Here is an 18,320-nt window from a genome sequence, read left to right as displayed (position 1 = left end):
ACTATAAAACCATACAACACAGTGAACCCTAATGTAAACTGGACTACAGTTAATAGTGCAATTATAACATTGTTTCATCAGCTTTAACAAAAGTACCACACTAATGCAAAGTGTTAATAATAGGGAAAACTGTGTGTGTGAGGTGGGAACTCTGTAATCTTTGCTTGGTTTTACTGTAAACCAGCAATTTCTCTAATAAAATAAATAAAGGTGACAAGGAATATGTTCTAAAGTTAAAGAGGGATGTTATGTGCAAAGAGAGACAACTCATTCATTTCACCACCTTTTTTTTGGTCTGGGTCCCTCTGCGTTAGACTCCACCGTGCACCTGTCGCATCGAAGCGTCCACCTTGGGTGTCTTGCTGGGGAAAGGCCCTGGGAACCCCGGCCTGCCCCACTGCCAGCCAGCCCCTTCCTGCGCAGCCTCTGGTTTCCGAAGCAGCTGCAGCTCCACACAATTCACCTCCTTCCCCTGTAACTCATCTCAGGATTAGCCAATCAGGAGGTCATAAAATGCAAAGAGGAAGGGGGAGCATCCCACAATTGTAGGAATCTGGATTCCACGGGAAGTAACCTGTCTGTCTGTCTGTCTGCTTCTGGGGAAGTGGGCTATAAATCGCTGTCTTAAAGGCTGGTGAAAGGATATAAGCTATTTATAAAAAGTCTTGGGCTTTTGAACTCTTTAAAGAGGCAATAGCCTTCTCTTGGGTAATCAGAGTTTGGCTTCAAGGCCTCAAATGTTTTCAGCAAACAAAGCCGCCAACACCCAGCTGGGGAGAGTGAGGTTGAAGAGTGGGCTGCCAGGAGGATGGGGGTCCCAGAGGCGGGCCTGGCCCCTGGAGCAGGCAGGCCCACTGTTCATTCCAGAGCTGCCCTACGTACCAGGCTCCGGGGCGGGGCACTGAGCACACCTGGGTTAGCTCATGCCAAGGATTGTTCACGTCCCTCAAAAAGTAGGATAGGAGGCTATGTGAGCCTTGGTAAGTGGTCCCTCAAGATTGGCATAAAATGCTGTGTGACTGAGCACTTGCTGTTTTTCCCACCTTCAACACCCTTCCCCCCACCCCACCCCCCCAGTCCCTTCTTAAATGTCACCTCCTCCAAGAGCCCTTTCTTGTCCACCCTGGCAATTTTCATTGCATTACTGTTTTATTTTCTTCTTGGAACTTCTAGCCACCTGAGACCTGAACTTCGTGTGCTCCATGCTAGACTTGTGGAAGTTGCTCCCTCAGTATTTGTTGCGCAGATGAATAAGAAAACATAACAACAGCACAGAGGAGGGGGCCTTGAATCTGTGGGTGCAGGGGGGCATTGGAATGTGAAAGGCATCAAAGAGAAGGTGACATTTGAACTGGGCCTAAAGCAACAATCAGTGTCCCCTGCAGAAGGAGAAGCCCTGAAGTGGCTCCAGAAGGAGGGACTGGCTGGGACAGAGGCTGGGAGGTGGGAAGCTGTGTGTTGTATTTCAGAGACCAGAAGCAACGCAGTGTGGCCAGGATCCAGGAGGCAGGAGACGAAGCTATAAAGGAAGATCCCAGCCAGGTTGTGAAAGGCTTTGAAAGCTGAACCACTAATAACTGATTGGATAAAACTACATGTCCACCAGTAGGATGTTCTTAAATAGATCATGGTAGAACCACACAATTATTATGTAGCCATAAAAATTATGTTCCAATATGAAACAATCTCTAAGAAAAAGTGCTGAACAGTGAGTATAGTATGCTCCCGTGTATATAGTTAATATAGTTATATATGAGTTTGCCTGACTATGGCTAGATTATCTCTAGGAGGATACACAAGGAGATGCAACATTGCTCACCTCTGGGAAGGGATCAGAGGGGACTTTTCACTGTATACCCTTTTGTACCTTCTTACTTTGTGCGATATGCAAGTAACACCTATTCAAAAATTATACAGAGTTTAAAATTTATGTGTACTTTAAAAACCTTTTGTCCTGCAGTCTAGCTTAAAAGTACAGCAGGAAAGAAAAATCCAGGGTATAGTTCCTACCATTGAGGAGATTATAGTCCCCCAGCCCCTGTATACGATGCTTAATGAGTTATTTGTATTTACTTTTACCCATCTTTTCTGTTAAAGTGTAAGCTCCTCAAAAGCATGGGTAGCGTCTGTCATATGTGTTGCTGTATCTCTGGTACAGAGCCCAGTGCCTGCTAAAAAGATCCCTTTTTTAAATCCAAACTAACTTTGTTTTTTTCCCAAGTAACATCTCCCCTTTCCCCCTCCTCCTATCCCTTGTAATCTCTAATCTACTTTCTGTCTCTGTGGATTTGTTATTTCTAGATAGTTCATATAAGTGAACCCTTACAGTGTTTGTCCTTATGTGCCTTGTTATTTCACTCAGCATAATATAAAATATCTATTATTAACAATGATTGACTGCATGGTATGTGAATATATCTCAATAAAAATGAATTTAAAAAAAAATGATGGCATGCTGACAGCTTAAACTCAGCTGCTTCCATGAAGACATGTCTGACTGTTCCAGATGGAACTATGTTCTAAACTATAATGTCTGACTGGTTTTCATTCTTTGATTCAATCAAAAAATATTTATGGAGTGCCCCCTAAGTGCCAGGCACTTTACAATTCTATCTTGTAGTGCAGTCTTTTGCTCCTGTTTGTTTCCCTTTCTCTTTGCCCACTGGTTATGTGCAGGGATTGTTTCTTCTCTTTGTATCTCCACGGAGAACCTAGAAAGTTGCTTTGCACATAGTACATGCCCAGTATGTGTTTGTTGCATGAGTGAATCAATTAATACAGTTCATGTTCTAATCAAATGAGTTAATCTAAATAACTGACATGGGTACGGAGCTTTGATTTCTCACGTCATCCTCATAGCAAGCCAGGAGACAAGCACTTTTTTTGCAGATGAGGGAACTGAGGCCTAGGGACACTCAGTGATGTGCTCAGGGTCACACAGAGTGAGAAGTGGGGCCAGGATTCCAGCCCAGGCAGGCTGGGCATTGAGAACAGCAGCGAAGGGCAGGGCCACGTTTGTTACCTTCCCGTCCCGGCTCTGGCCACGTTTCGGAAGTGGCCTTGAGGGCCATGGAAAAATGGCTGTCCTGGTCTCACTACACGCAGGTGGGTGCCACAGGTAATCAAGGGTGGGCCGCCAGCAACTGTGGGAAGCAGCAAGGTGGGTGGGGTGGTGGGGAGAGGTCAGGAAGGAATAAACAGGGCTCTCTGGGCTTGTGAATGCCAGACCAGTGCCTCCTATCATTCAAGAGATATCACCGCCAAAACTCCACCCCAGCACCCAGACAGGGAAGGGGTCCGGGCAGGACAGCCAGGTGGGGAGCAGCCAGGACTCCATGAGGAGGGGGATGCCTGGGACCCCAGGTCAGGAGCAGCAGCACGCTCAATAAAACTCTCACCCCAATGTCTAATCAAATGGAAAATAGTTGATTAAAATAGCCAATGAACATAAGAATTCACCAGGAACAATCAGCAAGCGTAGATTTAAGTATACACTTGCTGGTTAACACTGGTAACTGCTATAAAGCACAATTTTTTGACAGCTGCATGCCAGGAACTGCACAAAGCCCTTTGCATCTTCTGTGCCATGCTGCCCAACAGCCCAATGAGCAAGATGCTATCGCCATTTATAGATGAGAAAGCAAAAATGAAGTTTGTCTTACTCATGTTTAAACCTTAGTGCCTGGTCTAGTGCTTTCTTTGTAATAAACACTTAGAAAAATTATCTGTTTTTTTAAATCGAGTGTCTGTGGTGTTTAGGAGTGCAGACCCTGATCCAGGCCAAATACCCAAGACTTACACCTGCAAAGCGGTGGAGCTGTTATTAAAACACAGCTCCAGCTCGCCCTCAAAACTCTGCAAGACACTCCTGTCAGACACCATGCATTATCTCATTTAATCCTTTCAGCCACACATCACCCAGCTCTGTTATCAGGGCCTGGAAAAGGGTGAGGTAAGTGCCTTTATCTGCATGAAGAGAGACTCAGTACTAACTGATTTTTTCTTTTGCCTGAGGCTCCATCCAATATGGCTTGGTAGGTTTGTTCTTCATTTAAATTTTTGTTATTTTGTTCATTGTGGGTTTTTTGCATTGATTTTGAGTTTCTAAAATATTGCATTAAAGTGTTATTTCTCTCAATTACTGTGAGTGCCTCGCTCATCTCACTTCACCGTGGTCCTACCCCTGAATTATGCCCATTTTCCAGATGAGGAAATTGATATGATTGCACAGCTGGTAAGTGGTAGAGCAGAAATTAGAACCCATTGCCTTCGACTACTGGGCTCAATTTGCAGGGATTTATGTCTTATGATCTAGGTGTCTTCCCCTCGGTTTGATTCATCCTTCCTTCTGCAGTTCCCAGGCATCAGACCCACCCTCATCGCTCCCATTTGGTCCTCTCACCCCACGACCCCACCAGCAAACCCAACCTAGCCTTCCAAACCACCCCCACCCAACCACCTCCCTGGAATGCTTCCCGACTTCCTGATTTCCCCAAAGCGGACATGTCTCTCTGTCCTCTCTACGCCGGGCCCTTTGTGTGTATATTCTCCGTGGCATGTCCTGTGCCCTCTCCGGCTGTACGTCATTTCTGGACTTGTCTTACTCATCCTCCCAGCCGACACATATCCATCATCAAGTCCCTGAGGCAGGAACTGTAGGAGCAAGTTTGTTTTGTGTTTAAATGCCTTCAGTGCCTGGCCTAATATTTTCTTCATAATAAACACTTAGAAAAAAAATTTAATTGAGTGTTCATGGTGTTTAGGAGTACAGGCTCTGCATCCAGGCTGACTGGGTTCAAATTCTGGCTCTTATCCTCCACTTATCAGCTGTGTGACATTGGGCAAGTTACTATACCTATCTGTTTCCTTGACTGTAAAATGGGGTAATAGTAGACAATCTATGTAAGTACCTGGTACATTTCATCACTCACAGGGCATGCTCAGTAAATGTTATCTGTTATTATTAAACTCTCATGAATACAGCATTATTAGGAAAATTAATGTGCTAGCTGCTTATAGTTTGGATCGGAGAGACAGAAGACAGAAGGTCTGATATAAGCAAAGGAGTAGGCACTGAGCTAGAACGTGGCAGAGAGGACAAAAAAGGTGGGAAGGATATAAAAGGCATGTTAGGGGCTGAGTAGAGGCAAAGAAGGAGGCGGGGGTATCAAGATGAGTTGAAGGCATTGTTGTATGTGTGTGTGCATGTGTGTGTAGGGCCCAAATCAGTGGCTCCCAGGACCTGTTGATGCCATTTTTGCTTTATGGAAACTCTGTGCCAACTCATCGGGACAAAATGATTGGTGGGACTTAAAATCCACAACATGGCACAACCGAGAGGAAGCTGTGAACTGAAAGCTCCCCAACTACAAAGAGAAAGGCTCCGAGAGCATCTCCTTAGGGCTGGTGAGTCAGGGGATGTTCTTGTCCCTTCAGACAAAAGAGCCGGTGGGAATGTATGGCACCTTTTCCCCTTGCAGCCCGGGAGGTGCTAGTTTCTTCACGGGGTGTGGTGGAGGAGGGTGCTTGGGCAAACCAATCAGAGAGCTGCAGGCCTCCCCTTCCCCGCAGGGGTGTTTGGTCAAGTGGCTGGAAGGAAGGAAGGTCCATTAGGAGGCCATGAAGGGGGCAAGCCTCCCGACCCCAGGGCCTCTGGTCATGTCAGGGCAGAAGAGCCAAGCTCAGGGTGAACAAAGGGGCCTGCCTTGGCAGGAAGCCGGGTAACAGGGTTGATCTCTTCGTTTTCTTCCCGCATCTCACTGGTCCAGTGGCCCCTCTGCCTCTTCAAGCTTCCAGCTTCTTCCTCTCCACAAAAATGAGGGTTTCAACAATGAATGAAAAGAAATTTCCCTTACTACTCTGGAAGTAAAAGGTGCAGGAGCCACCTCCCCAGGGTGACTTGAAGCGGGCCAAAAGGCCTCCTCCATTTGGTGTCTGCAATTCCCACCCTTAACTACAGCCTGGGTTCCAGGCCCTGGGAGGTATCACCTGTTAGCATCTTAAGTAGGTTTTAATGTTTGGGGACCGTTCCTGGAGGCCCAGCTGGAAGGCAGGGTGCTGAAGGAGACTCACAGAAGGGGGCTCCAGACCAAATCTCCCTGCACTGGGGGGTAGGGGGTGAAATAAAGGCCGTCTTATACTAAAAGGGACTCAGAGGAGTTAAGAAGATAAATGCTGCCTATTTCACAGATTCCCAAGCACATCCTGTCTCCACGAGAACCAGGATGTGGCACTTTCTCAGGGTCCTTTGTGCTTTGGCTTCTCTGCCAAGACCATCCCAGCCGGGAGCACTGCTAAACTGCTGAAGATCACTGCCCCAGGCTTTTGGGGTAAACAAACCGAAACAAGAAAAAAAAAAAACAGAGTTTCACTCTAGGTCTCCAGGGCCAGGGAACGGCTACAACCGTGGCATCTGAAGCCCTTGGAAGCCAGGTGCGTTGTAAACACCCGGTTATGACATCGGGATTGCTGACATCCTTACTCCCACCAAACTGGTTTAGTGCTTCCGAGAGGGCCTCAGGCGGGCCCTCCCCGGAGAAAAGCCCCAATTAGAGGACACTTTCCAAACAGTCTTGTGGAAAGGATAGGGCCCCAGCAACTTGCTTTGCTCGGTACTGCCAGCAATCACTTGGTGGGGTGGCCGCTGAAAGTCTGCAGGGTCCTGGCTCTCCTGCTGACTAGCTGTGGGACCTTGGGCAAGTTACTTAATCACTCTGAGCCTCGGTTTACTCTGTTGTAAATGGGACTGACAATAGCAGCCACGGCTTAGGATTTCTGAAAAGACTAAATGCTTCCCACTCTTAGGATAGAGACCAAAATGCTCCCCTTGGCCCAGGAGATCCAGCGGTCCCAGCCCTGCCTGCCTACCCTTCATCCCAGGCTGCTCCCTCCCTCCTGTCCTGACCACAGCTATTCAAGCTTGTGTGGGGTCCCCAGCACCCTGAGCCATTTCATCAGCACCCAGTGTACCAGCTGCCTGGAAAACCTCTACCTTTGAGTAACTCCTTCCAGGTCCAGCTGAAATATTCCTGGCTTGACTTCCCCTCCCCTTCACACCAGGCCTCTGATTTAATCTCCAGCCATGCTCTCTTCTTTTGCCTCCCCACCCTTGGCGCCCTCCGTCATTGGACATTGGTTTGGGCTATGGTGTGTTTGAGGCCTCCCCACTCAAGCCACTGTAAGCTCTCGGAAGATGGAGGCACATGTCTTATTCACTATACCTAGCACATAGCTTGTGTTCAAATAAATGTTGGTTGATTGAAAAAATAAAATGAGATGGTGCAGGTAAAATACTCAGCACAGCACGGGCCCTCTAGCAGCCTCAGCCACTTTGGCTGCTGGTCTGAGGCTGCTCATCCAAGACCCTTCAGGGGAGAAAATGAAGAAGACAGGAGGCTCTCTACAAGCTGATTATAGACAAGCCAGAAAGACAAGATCAACATCGCCAAGGAACAGTAAGGGATAGTATTCAATTAAATATTCCATTGTGTGGTATAATTGCCTCAGAAGCTCAGAAGCTCTGTATTCATTACAGAGAAAAAGTATATCAGAAAAAATAGAGCTAAAGGTGATGGAAAAGTGCAATAGCAAAGAGAGTCGGTAGAATTCCAGGAGAGGAAAATAGTCCTTCTACTAGCTACCATTTTCCATCAATAGCAGCAGTGACAATCATTATGGATTGAATCAGGTCTCCTACAGAGACATGCTCAAGTCCTCCCCTCAGTCCTGGGGATGTGAACTCATTTGTAAATAGGATCTTCAAAGATCAAGGTGGACCTAATGTAACAATGTCTGCAGTCCTTATAAGCAGAGGAAATTTGGACATAGGAGTAGGAGCAGAAGGAGACACATAGCTGTGTGACGGAGGTAGAGACTGAGTTATGGATTGCCAGCAAGATACCACCAGAATGCTACAGACTCCAGAAAAGGCATGATTCTCCCAACATCTTGACTTTTGACTTCTAGCTTCCAAAACTGTGAGAAAAATAAATTCCTGTTGTTTGATCCGAGTCTGTGGTATTTGTTATAGCAGCCCTGGCAAACTAAGACAATCATCATCATCACCCCAGAGCCAATATCCAATTCAACATTTATAATGGGGCAGGGTACTATACCAAGCCTTACAGAATTATTTAATCTTCAAAACAACCCTAAGAAAGTTCTTTATTATCATCATTTTAGAGGGTAAGGAAGTTAAGGCTCAGAGAATGTGCTGTAATTTGCTCAAGCGCTCATAGTTAGAAAGTAGGTCTGAGACTCACACTCAGACCCCTTCCAGACTCAGTGGATCCACGTGGAAGGTCAGGTCAGCCAAGCAGCAAGACTTAACAGTAGATGTGGCAGTAAAACTGGAGCCACAGATGACAGCAAACCTTGAGTGGGGAAGATGCAAGGAAAGTTGGTTTAGGGATGGTGCACCTGTTACATTCTAATACAGATTGGATGGGAAGGGATAGCGCATGGGGACAGTATCTCGCAGTTGACAATCTGAACCCATAGGCTGGGGTGGCCACAGCCGACATGAAGAGGAAGGAAAGGACAAATGCAGGGAAGATTTTAAAGACAATAGACAGCACTTGGTAGTTGGCTGTGGGGGATCAAAGGGACTCACTGAAAGAGAACTCTGGAGTTTTAAGCCAAAGTTTAATATGAGTCCAACCCACATCTTGCTGACAGTACTTAACAATCTGCCCCTGAGCTTAGCAACCACTTTTTCCCCACTTCCCACTATTTTAAAGGTGTCTTTTTCTGGGTCCAATGGTATGCTGGAGCCAGATCACAATCATAGCAGCTGATTGTGAACATCCCTTCCCACCTTTACATGTAGGAATATCACGGTTGCTTGGAATTAGCCATGGTGGGAGTATTTACACCATGGAAATGGGCAAATGCTACAAATCAGTGTTTTATTTCACTGGAGAGCCAGTTATTAAACATTTACCAGCACACATCTGGCTGGATTCAACTTAAATTTTTCCCATTCTACATCAGGAACATTTTCTCCCTTTCTGCTATGAGTGAAGAGTAAAGGAGGAGTATGAATAAAATAGAAAAAGGAGCCTCATGTGAGCAAACTCACCCATCTCAGGCTAAAGGTAATTACAATAGGTACAATTCCTTGAATGCCAGCTCTGTGCCAGAATCTGGACTAAGTACATTTGTATCATCTCTTTTAACCATCCTAAAACATCTGTAAGGCAGGTCCTATTGTACACCCATTTTACAGATGAGAAAACCAAGGCTCAGAGAGATTTAGTCCCTTGCCCACAGCCATTCAGGCAGTCTGTCCCCAGAGCCCTTGCACTTTACACCTGGACTGTTCCTTTCCAGGAGATCTTCACAGCCTTCTTTCCTGACCAGTCCCTCTCTTTGTAGCAGTACTGACAGCCACCTTCACTAGTCAGTTGGGGTCCTTACCTGCAAACAGCAAAAACCAGCTCTGGTGAATGGATAAACAAAACATAATATATCAGGATATCCATACAATGGAATACCACTCAGCCGTACAAGGAAATGAAGTTCTGATACATGCTACAACATGGATGAACTTTAAAGACATCATGTTGTGTGAAATAAGCCAAACACAAATGGATAGATATTGCATGATTTCACTTATAAGAAATAGCTAAGGTATGCAAATTCATAGACAGAAAGTAGGGTACAGGTTATGGGGTTGTGGGGCAGAGGAGATCTGGGGAATTAATGCACAATGGGTGCAGGATTTCTGTTTGGGGTGATGGAAAAGTTTCGGTAATGGATGGCGGTGATGGCAGCACAACATTGTATGCTTGGAAGTGGTTGAAATGGAAAAGTTTCAGTTGTATATATGTTACTACAATTTTTTAAAAAAAGAAAGAATAAAGAAACAATGACAACTAAATACAACACATGATCTCTAACTAAATCTAATAATAGAGGAGAAAAGACCCAAAAGGATATCATTGGAGCATGAAAAAATTGAAATATAAACTGTAAGCTTTATATCAGTGTTAAATTTCCTGAACTTAACTGTACTTAAGGTGGTTACGTAAGTATATATTCTTGTCCTTGGAAACATACTTGGAAGTATTAAATAGTAAAGGAGTATAATGTATGAAACCTGCTCTCAAATGTTTAGAAAGATAATTAGATAGATAGATAGACAGAGAGATAAAAGAAGAAAGAGAGAGAAAGAAAGAAAGAAAGAGAGAGAGAGAGAAAGAAAGAAAACGAAAGAAAGAAAGAGAGAAAGAAAGAAAGAAAGAAAAGAGGAAACAAATGTGTCAAAACGTAAAGGCTATATTGGAGTTCTCTGCATTATTTTTGCATTATGTTTACAAATTTCCTGTAAGTTTGAGATTATTTCAACATAAAAAGTTTAAGGAAAAAAAACTCTGACTGATTTAGCAGAAAAGGCATTTATATAGAGGTCACTGGGTGCTCACAGAATCTCAGGAAAGGTAAAGAATCAAGCTTGGAAAATAAGCATGAATCAAGGGAGACCAGGCCCCAGCTCCCACCTGGTGAGGATACCAGGGCTGTTACTACCAACACTGCACACTGGACAATGGCACCAGCTTTGCTTTTGCTGGAAACTGGATGTAGTTGCCACTTCCTGAGATGAATTCTCTTTCCTACTTCTCTGAATCACCTGTTGGATCCAGTGTCCCAGAGGGAACATGTGATTGGCTGAGAGTCAATACTCTGCCTTACCCTAGCATCTAGGGGGCTGGGGTTTACTTCTACAGTGGTAGATCCTTTCATCATGGGAGAGATCAGCAGGGAGATACCTAAGCATAGGAGTGGGTTTAGATACTGGATAGCCTCAGAGAGCTCTATTGCATTCATACATGGTTTGCCCTAGACTCTTGCTGTCTATGCAGAATCAACTTGCCCTGCTTAGAATCTCATTCATCACTTTTATTACCCCATTCCTTATATTTCTTTCTTCACCAAAAGTTAGGATACTTTCAGTTACAAATGATGGAAAAACCCAGCTCAAACAATAAAATGGCTGATATAACTGAGAAAGGCATGGAGGCATCTGCCTTCAGCTGAGGTTTGATCCAGCATTTCAAGTGAAATCAGGGAGGAGTTTATTTCTTTCTTGTCTATCTGCTCTGTCAGCTTCTTCCTCTTGTCAAAAGGTTATAACACTTCCAAATTACACACTCTTACACCAACCAGTCTAGGAGAAGAAAGAGGGTATGGTGGTTAAGTTTATGTCAACTTGGCGAGCAAATGGTGCCCAACTATTTGGTCAAACAAGAACTGGCCCAATAGTTACTGTGAGGACATTTCATGGACTTAAATCATCACTAATTTGATTGCATCTATGGCCGATTACATCTACAATCAACTAAGGAGATTGTCTTCAGCAATGAGATGTTCATTATATCAATTGAAGGCTTTAAAAGGAGAAGTGATGATTTCAGCATTCAGAAGAGAGAATTTTCATCTCTACTTCAGCCGGCCAGATTCTCCTGGGGATTTCTTCAAAAATATTCATCGGAGTTCCCAGCTTGCAGCCTGCCCTATGAAATTTGGACTCATTCATCTCCACAGTTGCATGAGACAATTTTATAAAACCTCGTAATATTTACAGATGTCTCCTGTTGGTTCTGTTTCCCTGGAGAACCCAAACTAATACAGAGGGTGTTTATCAGTGTCTCCTATAGAAGTTGATATCCCCTCTCTGTTTTTGGCTTGAATTGGGGATACATGCACTTCTCCAAACCAATGACTGTAGTCAGGGGATGGGATTCCCTGATTGATTCAGGTCAATCAGGACCCAGCCCTGGAGCAAGACTTGGAAACCAATCTCACCCAAACCTGAGCATGTGTGAGGAGTGACATGCCCAAAGGACTTTTTGGGAACTATTGGTAGAATGGATGCTATAGAAACAATCAACAAATGCCTACCACACTTGTTCTATGCTATTCACATGCCATCTCTGTGAATCCATTTATCTCTAAGTACATCAGGAAGCCCTTGGTGATAATGACTATCTCATATTCATCTTTGTATCCTAATATCCAGTACAACACTGGACACATATACACATAGTATGTCTGTGTAATGAAAAAGCTGTCAGCAAGTCAGAACAAAATTTTAAATGAGTCCATTTAATATAAGATTCATAAACCACTGACCAACATGTCTAGAGAGAGGTCTTTAAATTTGCCTCAGCCAAGGACTGATTCTATTGCTACTGCCCGGCATAGGTCCTCCCTGAGGTTTACAAGGGGCAGTGCCAACTGTCAGTGGCCCGTTAGGTTTGAGGTGTCATCTGCCTTCTCAGGAATACCTGTGGACTGGGTGCCCTCAGCTGCACTTCTAATCTGGAGGTGACAGAATGAGTCACCAAGGTGGGTGTGGGGACCAGGATATCAATGCTTTTTTGAACAATGCTCCTCTGTCGAAAAATCCCCATTCATTGAGTGTGACTCACTCCATCTTTTTAAATGGGCTTCCAATCTCCTTTGGTCAGTAGGGCATCATGGCACAGGATCAGAGCAAAGCATTATAATAATGCTAATAAGAGGAGGAAAAAGAGAGAGAGTGATAAAATTTATGAACATGAATGGCTTCTCTTCTTTCCTCTGGCTCAAACATATTAAAAATACAGATCTCCAAGCAAACTCAAAGTCATCCAAGCAAGGCCTTCATTTCAGAACAGTCCAGATATTATCCGAAATATATCACTATCTTCAGAGCAGCCTCACCTCAAGATTGATTTGTTCAGAGAAGATGTGACACAAGGCCTTCAAGGGCATCCAGGCTATATTTCCTATAAAGGTTTTTTCTTATAACTAAGCCACCCCATGCCTCCATCCCTTTTTTTTTTCTTTAAGAAAGATTATTGTTGAAATCTCAAAATTTAAGGGTAATTTTTAATGCAGTATTAGATACCTGATACAGAAGCTATATATCACCCCACCATCAGCCAACACCAACTTGGAAGGCATATGTTTTCCCCTTGGAAGTGGATCCTCCACCCCCATCAAGCCTTTGGATGCCTGCAATTGTATAAGAGACCTGAAGTGAGAATTGCCCATCCAGGGCTTACCTGATTCCTCACCCACAGAAATAATTTATTTCCATACCTCATTGCGACTACCTAATGAAACATCAGGACTCAAATTCTTCTAATTTAGTAGAGTTGAGGAGATAAAAAAAGGAACAGCAATGTGTTCTAATCTTGGCGTTCTTGCTTGCTGGCTGCTCATCAGTAGACAAGCCCCTCATTTTTCAGAGCCTCAGTTTCCTGAGTTATAAAATGGAACAGGAGTGATGTCATCAACATGGCACCTTAAGACAGCCACTGAAAAAAACTGCCCAGAGACTTAGCAAGTAAAAGGACAAATTCACTTGCTTAGAACTCTGGAGGACAACAGAGACTGGAGAAGGACTCCGCAAACACTGAATCAAAGAAAAAGAAAAATATAGGGTAGGAAATTCCTGTCGTGGACCCACCAGTGCATCCCCCTCCCCCTCACTCACTTGCACTCAGCTTGGGAGTCATACAGAGCCAGCAGTCCTCCCACCACCAACACAGACCACAGAGCCACTCACAGCAGCAAGTTAGAAGTCCACACATACCCAAGAACTGGGACCCAAGTCTGCAGAAACCCAGGGCAGAGCACAAGCTGCTGAGGAGTGCTGCATACAAAAGGGAAATGGAGGGTGGGGAGAAGGGAACACAGTAGAATGGCTGGCAAGTGGTGCGCTCAGTCTGGTTGCTGTTGGCTGGACCACCTAAATGCAAAACAAATTTTTCTGGAGTGACTCAACTTTCTGAAGAGGCCCCATCCAGCTCCCCATGGCAGGATACCCTAACAGAGAAGAAATTGGAGGCATAAGAGACTCACAAAGAAAAAAAAGTGGGGAATAAACTGTACTGCGGTAAAACAGGAAGTTCCCAGAACTGAAAAGTATAAGGAAACACAGCACTGAGTGAGGGAGAGAATTTAAACAAATCATAGGAGCTGGGGAAAAATTCTGCACAAAAACAAGCAGAACAGATCAAGATTCCCAGAGAAGGAACAAAGGAAAGGAAACTCTCCTGGAGGTGAAACAACTGCACAAAAAGTACAATCTTAAAAATTACACTGCATATCCAGGGCAAGGATCGGATGAAGAAGAGCTGAGAAAATCTTAACAGATAAACATGGGCCATTCTAAAGGTCTAGAATAAGTTGGACCAAGCATCAAAGAAGAGCCTTAACACAAAGCAAATCAACAATAAAACCCTAAACAAGAGGGAGAAACAGAACTTCAGAGTTAACTCATCAGGTTAATTAGATGCCTACACATCAGCAGAAAATTAGAAGCTATACTAAGAAACAGGAAGATATGGCTCAGTCAAGGAAGATATGTCTCCTTTAAAACTTCAAAGGAGACACAGAATTTGGAAAATCTAGTCAAAGAAGTTCAAATTAATCTCCTAAATCAGTTCAAGGAGATGAACACAAATATGGATAAACACCTAAAGGATATTAAGAAGACAATATGTGAGCATAAAGAAGAATTTGAAAGTAAAAAAGAAATATAACAGAAATTATGGGGGTAAAAGGCAAAATAAAAGAGATTAAAAATACACTAGAGGCATATGACAGCATTTTTGAACAAGCAGAAGAAAGAATCAGCAAACTAGAAGACAGGACAATCAAAATCATACAGGTAGTCAGAAGAACAGATAGAGAAAAGAATAGAAAAACATGATCAGTGTCCCAGGGATTTGAGTGACATCATGAAGCACACAAACATATATACCATAGGTGTTCCAGAAGGAGAAGAAAAGGGAAAGGGGGCAGAAAGAATTTTTGAGGAAATAATGGCCCCAAATTTCCCAATTCTTATGAAAGACACAAATATAAATGTCCAAGAAGGACAATGTACTCCAAACAGAATACATCCTAACAGACTTGCTCTGAGACACAAACTAACATCAGAATGTCAACTGCCAAAGATGTAGAGAATTCTGAAAGCAGCAAGAGAAAAGCAATATGTCACATACAAGGGATCTTCAATAAGACTAAGTGCTGATTTCTCATCAGAAATCATGGAGGCAAGAAGGCAGGGCTCTGATACACTTAAGGAATTGAAAGAGAAAAACTGCCAGCCAAAAAATCCTTATCCAGCAAAACTGTCCTTCAAAAATGAGAGTGAGTTTAAACTATTCACAAATAAACAGAAACTGAGAGTGTTGGTCAATAAGAGACAGACCCTGCAAGAATTACTAAAGGGAGCTCTGCAGGTTGAAGGGAAAAGAAAGGAGAGAGTGGTCTGGAGTAGTGTGAAGAGATGAAGATCATCAGTGAGGATAACTAAAAGGGTAATTGCAAAACCCAATAGTACCATATCCCCTATATACAACTCTACTTTTTAATTCATAAAAGAATCAGAAAACATTGAAAAGAAAAGGATGTATCTGTTATTATATATCCTAATAACAGATGTGCAAGATATAAAATGGTAAAGTGGTACAAAAACAACATAAAGGGGAAAAATGGGTAGGGGAGCAGAGAATGTGTATGCTATTGAAGCTAGTTTGATATCTTTTCAAATTAGTAGGTTATAGATGTAGGTTGTGTAATACAAACCCCAAGATAATCACAAAGAAAATATTTTAAATATATACAGAAACAGAAATGAGAAAGGGATCAGTCAAACACATCAGAAAAGATCAACTACACAGAAAAGGAGTTTGCAATAAAGGAAAAGAGGGATTAAAAAAAAAAGACATGGCATATAAAAACCAAAGGACAAAATGACTGAAGTAAATACTGCCTTTATGATAATAATATTGAATGTTAATAGATTAAACTCCCCAGTCAAAAGACACAGATTGGCAGAATGGATAAAAAAGCAGGATTCAACTATATGTTGTTTACAGGAGACTCACCTTAGACCCAAATATACAAATTTGTTGAAAGTGAAAGGTTGGAAAAAGATATTCCATGCAAATAGTAACCAAAAAAGAGTTGGGATAGCTATACTAATATCAGACAAAATAGAATTTAAGTCAAAACTGTTATAGGAGACAAAGGATATTAAATTTCCCCACCTGGGGAATTAGTGATATTCTCACAGGCATTGGGAGCTACCAATTTAGAAGGCCGAGCCCTCAATCTTGGGGCTTGCCCTTATGAAGTTTGTTACTACAAAGGAGAGGCTAAGCCTACTTAAAATTGTGCCCAGGAGTCACCCCCAGAGAACTTCTTTTGTTGCTCAGATGTGGCCTCTCTCTCTGTCAATTCTGGAGGTAAACTCACTGCCCTCCCAGGGGTGTAAATCTCCCTGGCAATGTGGGACATGATTTGTGGGGATGAGCTTGGCCCTGGCATTGTAGGATTGAGAAAGCCTTCTTGGACCAAAAGAGGATAGAGAAATGAAACAAAATAAAGTTCCAGTGGCTGAGATATCTCAAATAGAGTCGAGAGGTCATTCTAGAGGTTATTCTCATGCATTATATAGATATCGCTTTTTAGTTTTTAGTGTATTGGAATAGCTAGAAGGAAATACCTGAAACTGTTGAACTGCAACCCAGTAGCCTTGATTCTTGAAGATGATTGTGTAACTATTTAGCTTATACTGTGTGACTGTGTGATTATGAAAACCTTGTGGTTCATGCTCCCTTTATCCAGTGTATGGACAGATGGATAGAAAAATGAGGACAAAAAGTAAATGAATAATAGGGAGGGATGGGGAGAATGGGATGTTTGGGGTGTTCTTTTTACTTTAACTTTTATTCTTATTCTTTTTTGTGTATGGTAATGAAAATGTTCAAAAATTGTGGTGATGAATGCACAACTATTTAATGGTACTGTGCACAATTGATTGCATACCATGGATGATTGTATGGTATATGAATATATCTCAATAAAATTGAATTTAAGAAAAAGAGACAAAGGACACTATATTTTAATAAAAGGGGCAATTCACCAAGAAGAAATAATAATCATAAATATTCATGCACCTCACTATGGTACCCCTAAATACATCAGGCAAACACTGGCAAAACTGAAGGGAGAAATAGACACCACTCCAATAATAGTTGGAGACTTCAGTGCACTAGCTTCATCAATAGATACAACATCTAGACAGATCAACAAGGAAGCAGAGAACTTGAACAATATGATAAATGAACTAGACTTAACAGACATATACAGAAAGCTGCACCCAGAAACAGCAGTATATACATTCTTCTTAAGTGCCCTGTGGATCATTCTTCAGGATAGATGACATATTGTGTCACAAAACAAGTCTCAATAAATGTAAAAAGATTGAATTTATACAAAGCATCTTCTCTGACCATAATGGAATGAAGCTGGAAATCAGTAACAGGCAGAGAACTGGAAAATCCACAAATATATGGAAGTTGAATAACACATTCTTAAATAATCCATGGGTCAAAGAAGAAACTGCATGGAAATATCTTGAGACAAATGAAAACAAGAACACAACATGCCAAACTTATGGGATGCAGTGATGTCTTAGTTTGCTAATGCTGCAGAATGCAAAACACCAGAGATGGACAGGCTTTTATAAAACGGGGGTTTATTTCACTACACAGTTACAGTCTTAAGGCCACAAAACGTCCAAGGCAACACCTCAGCAATCAGGTACCTTCACCGGAGGATGGCCAATGGCGTCCGGAAAACCTCTGCCAGCTAGGAAGGCAGCTGGCGTCTGCTCCAAAGCTCTGACCTCAAAACGGCTTTCTCCCAGGACGTTCCTTTCCAGCAAGCTTGCTTCTCTTCAAAACATCACTCCCAGCTGCACTCAGTTAGTTCCCTCTCTTTGAGTCAGCTCATTTATATAGCTCCACTGATCAAGGCCCACCCCAAATGGGCGGGGCCACGCCTCCATGGGAGCATCTCATTGAAATCATCACCGACAGCTGGGTGGGGCACACTCCAAGCAAATCCAACCATCACCAAAACGTCTGCCCCACACAAGACCACAAAGGTAATGGCATTTGGGGGACACAATACATTCAAACCGGCACAAGTGAAGTCTGTGCTGAGGGGGGAATTTATTAGCCCTGAACATTGACATTTAAAAATAAGAAAGGGCTAGAAAAAGAACAGCAAACCAACGCCAAAGCAACAGAAGGAAAGAAATAAAAAGGATTACAGCAGAAATAAATGAAATTGAGATTTAAAAAATACAGAGAGAATTTACAAAACCAAAAGTTGGTTCTTTCAAAACATTAATAAAATTAACAAACCCTTAGCTAGACTGACAAAGAAAAAGAGGGAGAAGATGCAAATAAATAAAATCAGAAATGAGAGGGGGAGATTACTACTGACCCCACAGAAATAAAAAGGATCAT

This window comes from Choloepus didactylus, chromosome 13, assembly GCF_015220235.1.
Source record: "Choloepus didactylus isolate mChoDid1 chromosome 13, mChoDid1.pri, whole genome shotgun sequence".
NCBI lineage: Eukaryota > Metazoa > Chordata > Mammalia > Pilosa > Megalonychidae > Choloepus > Choloepus didactylus.
This window is presented reverse-complemented; position numbering follows the sequence as displayed.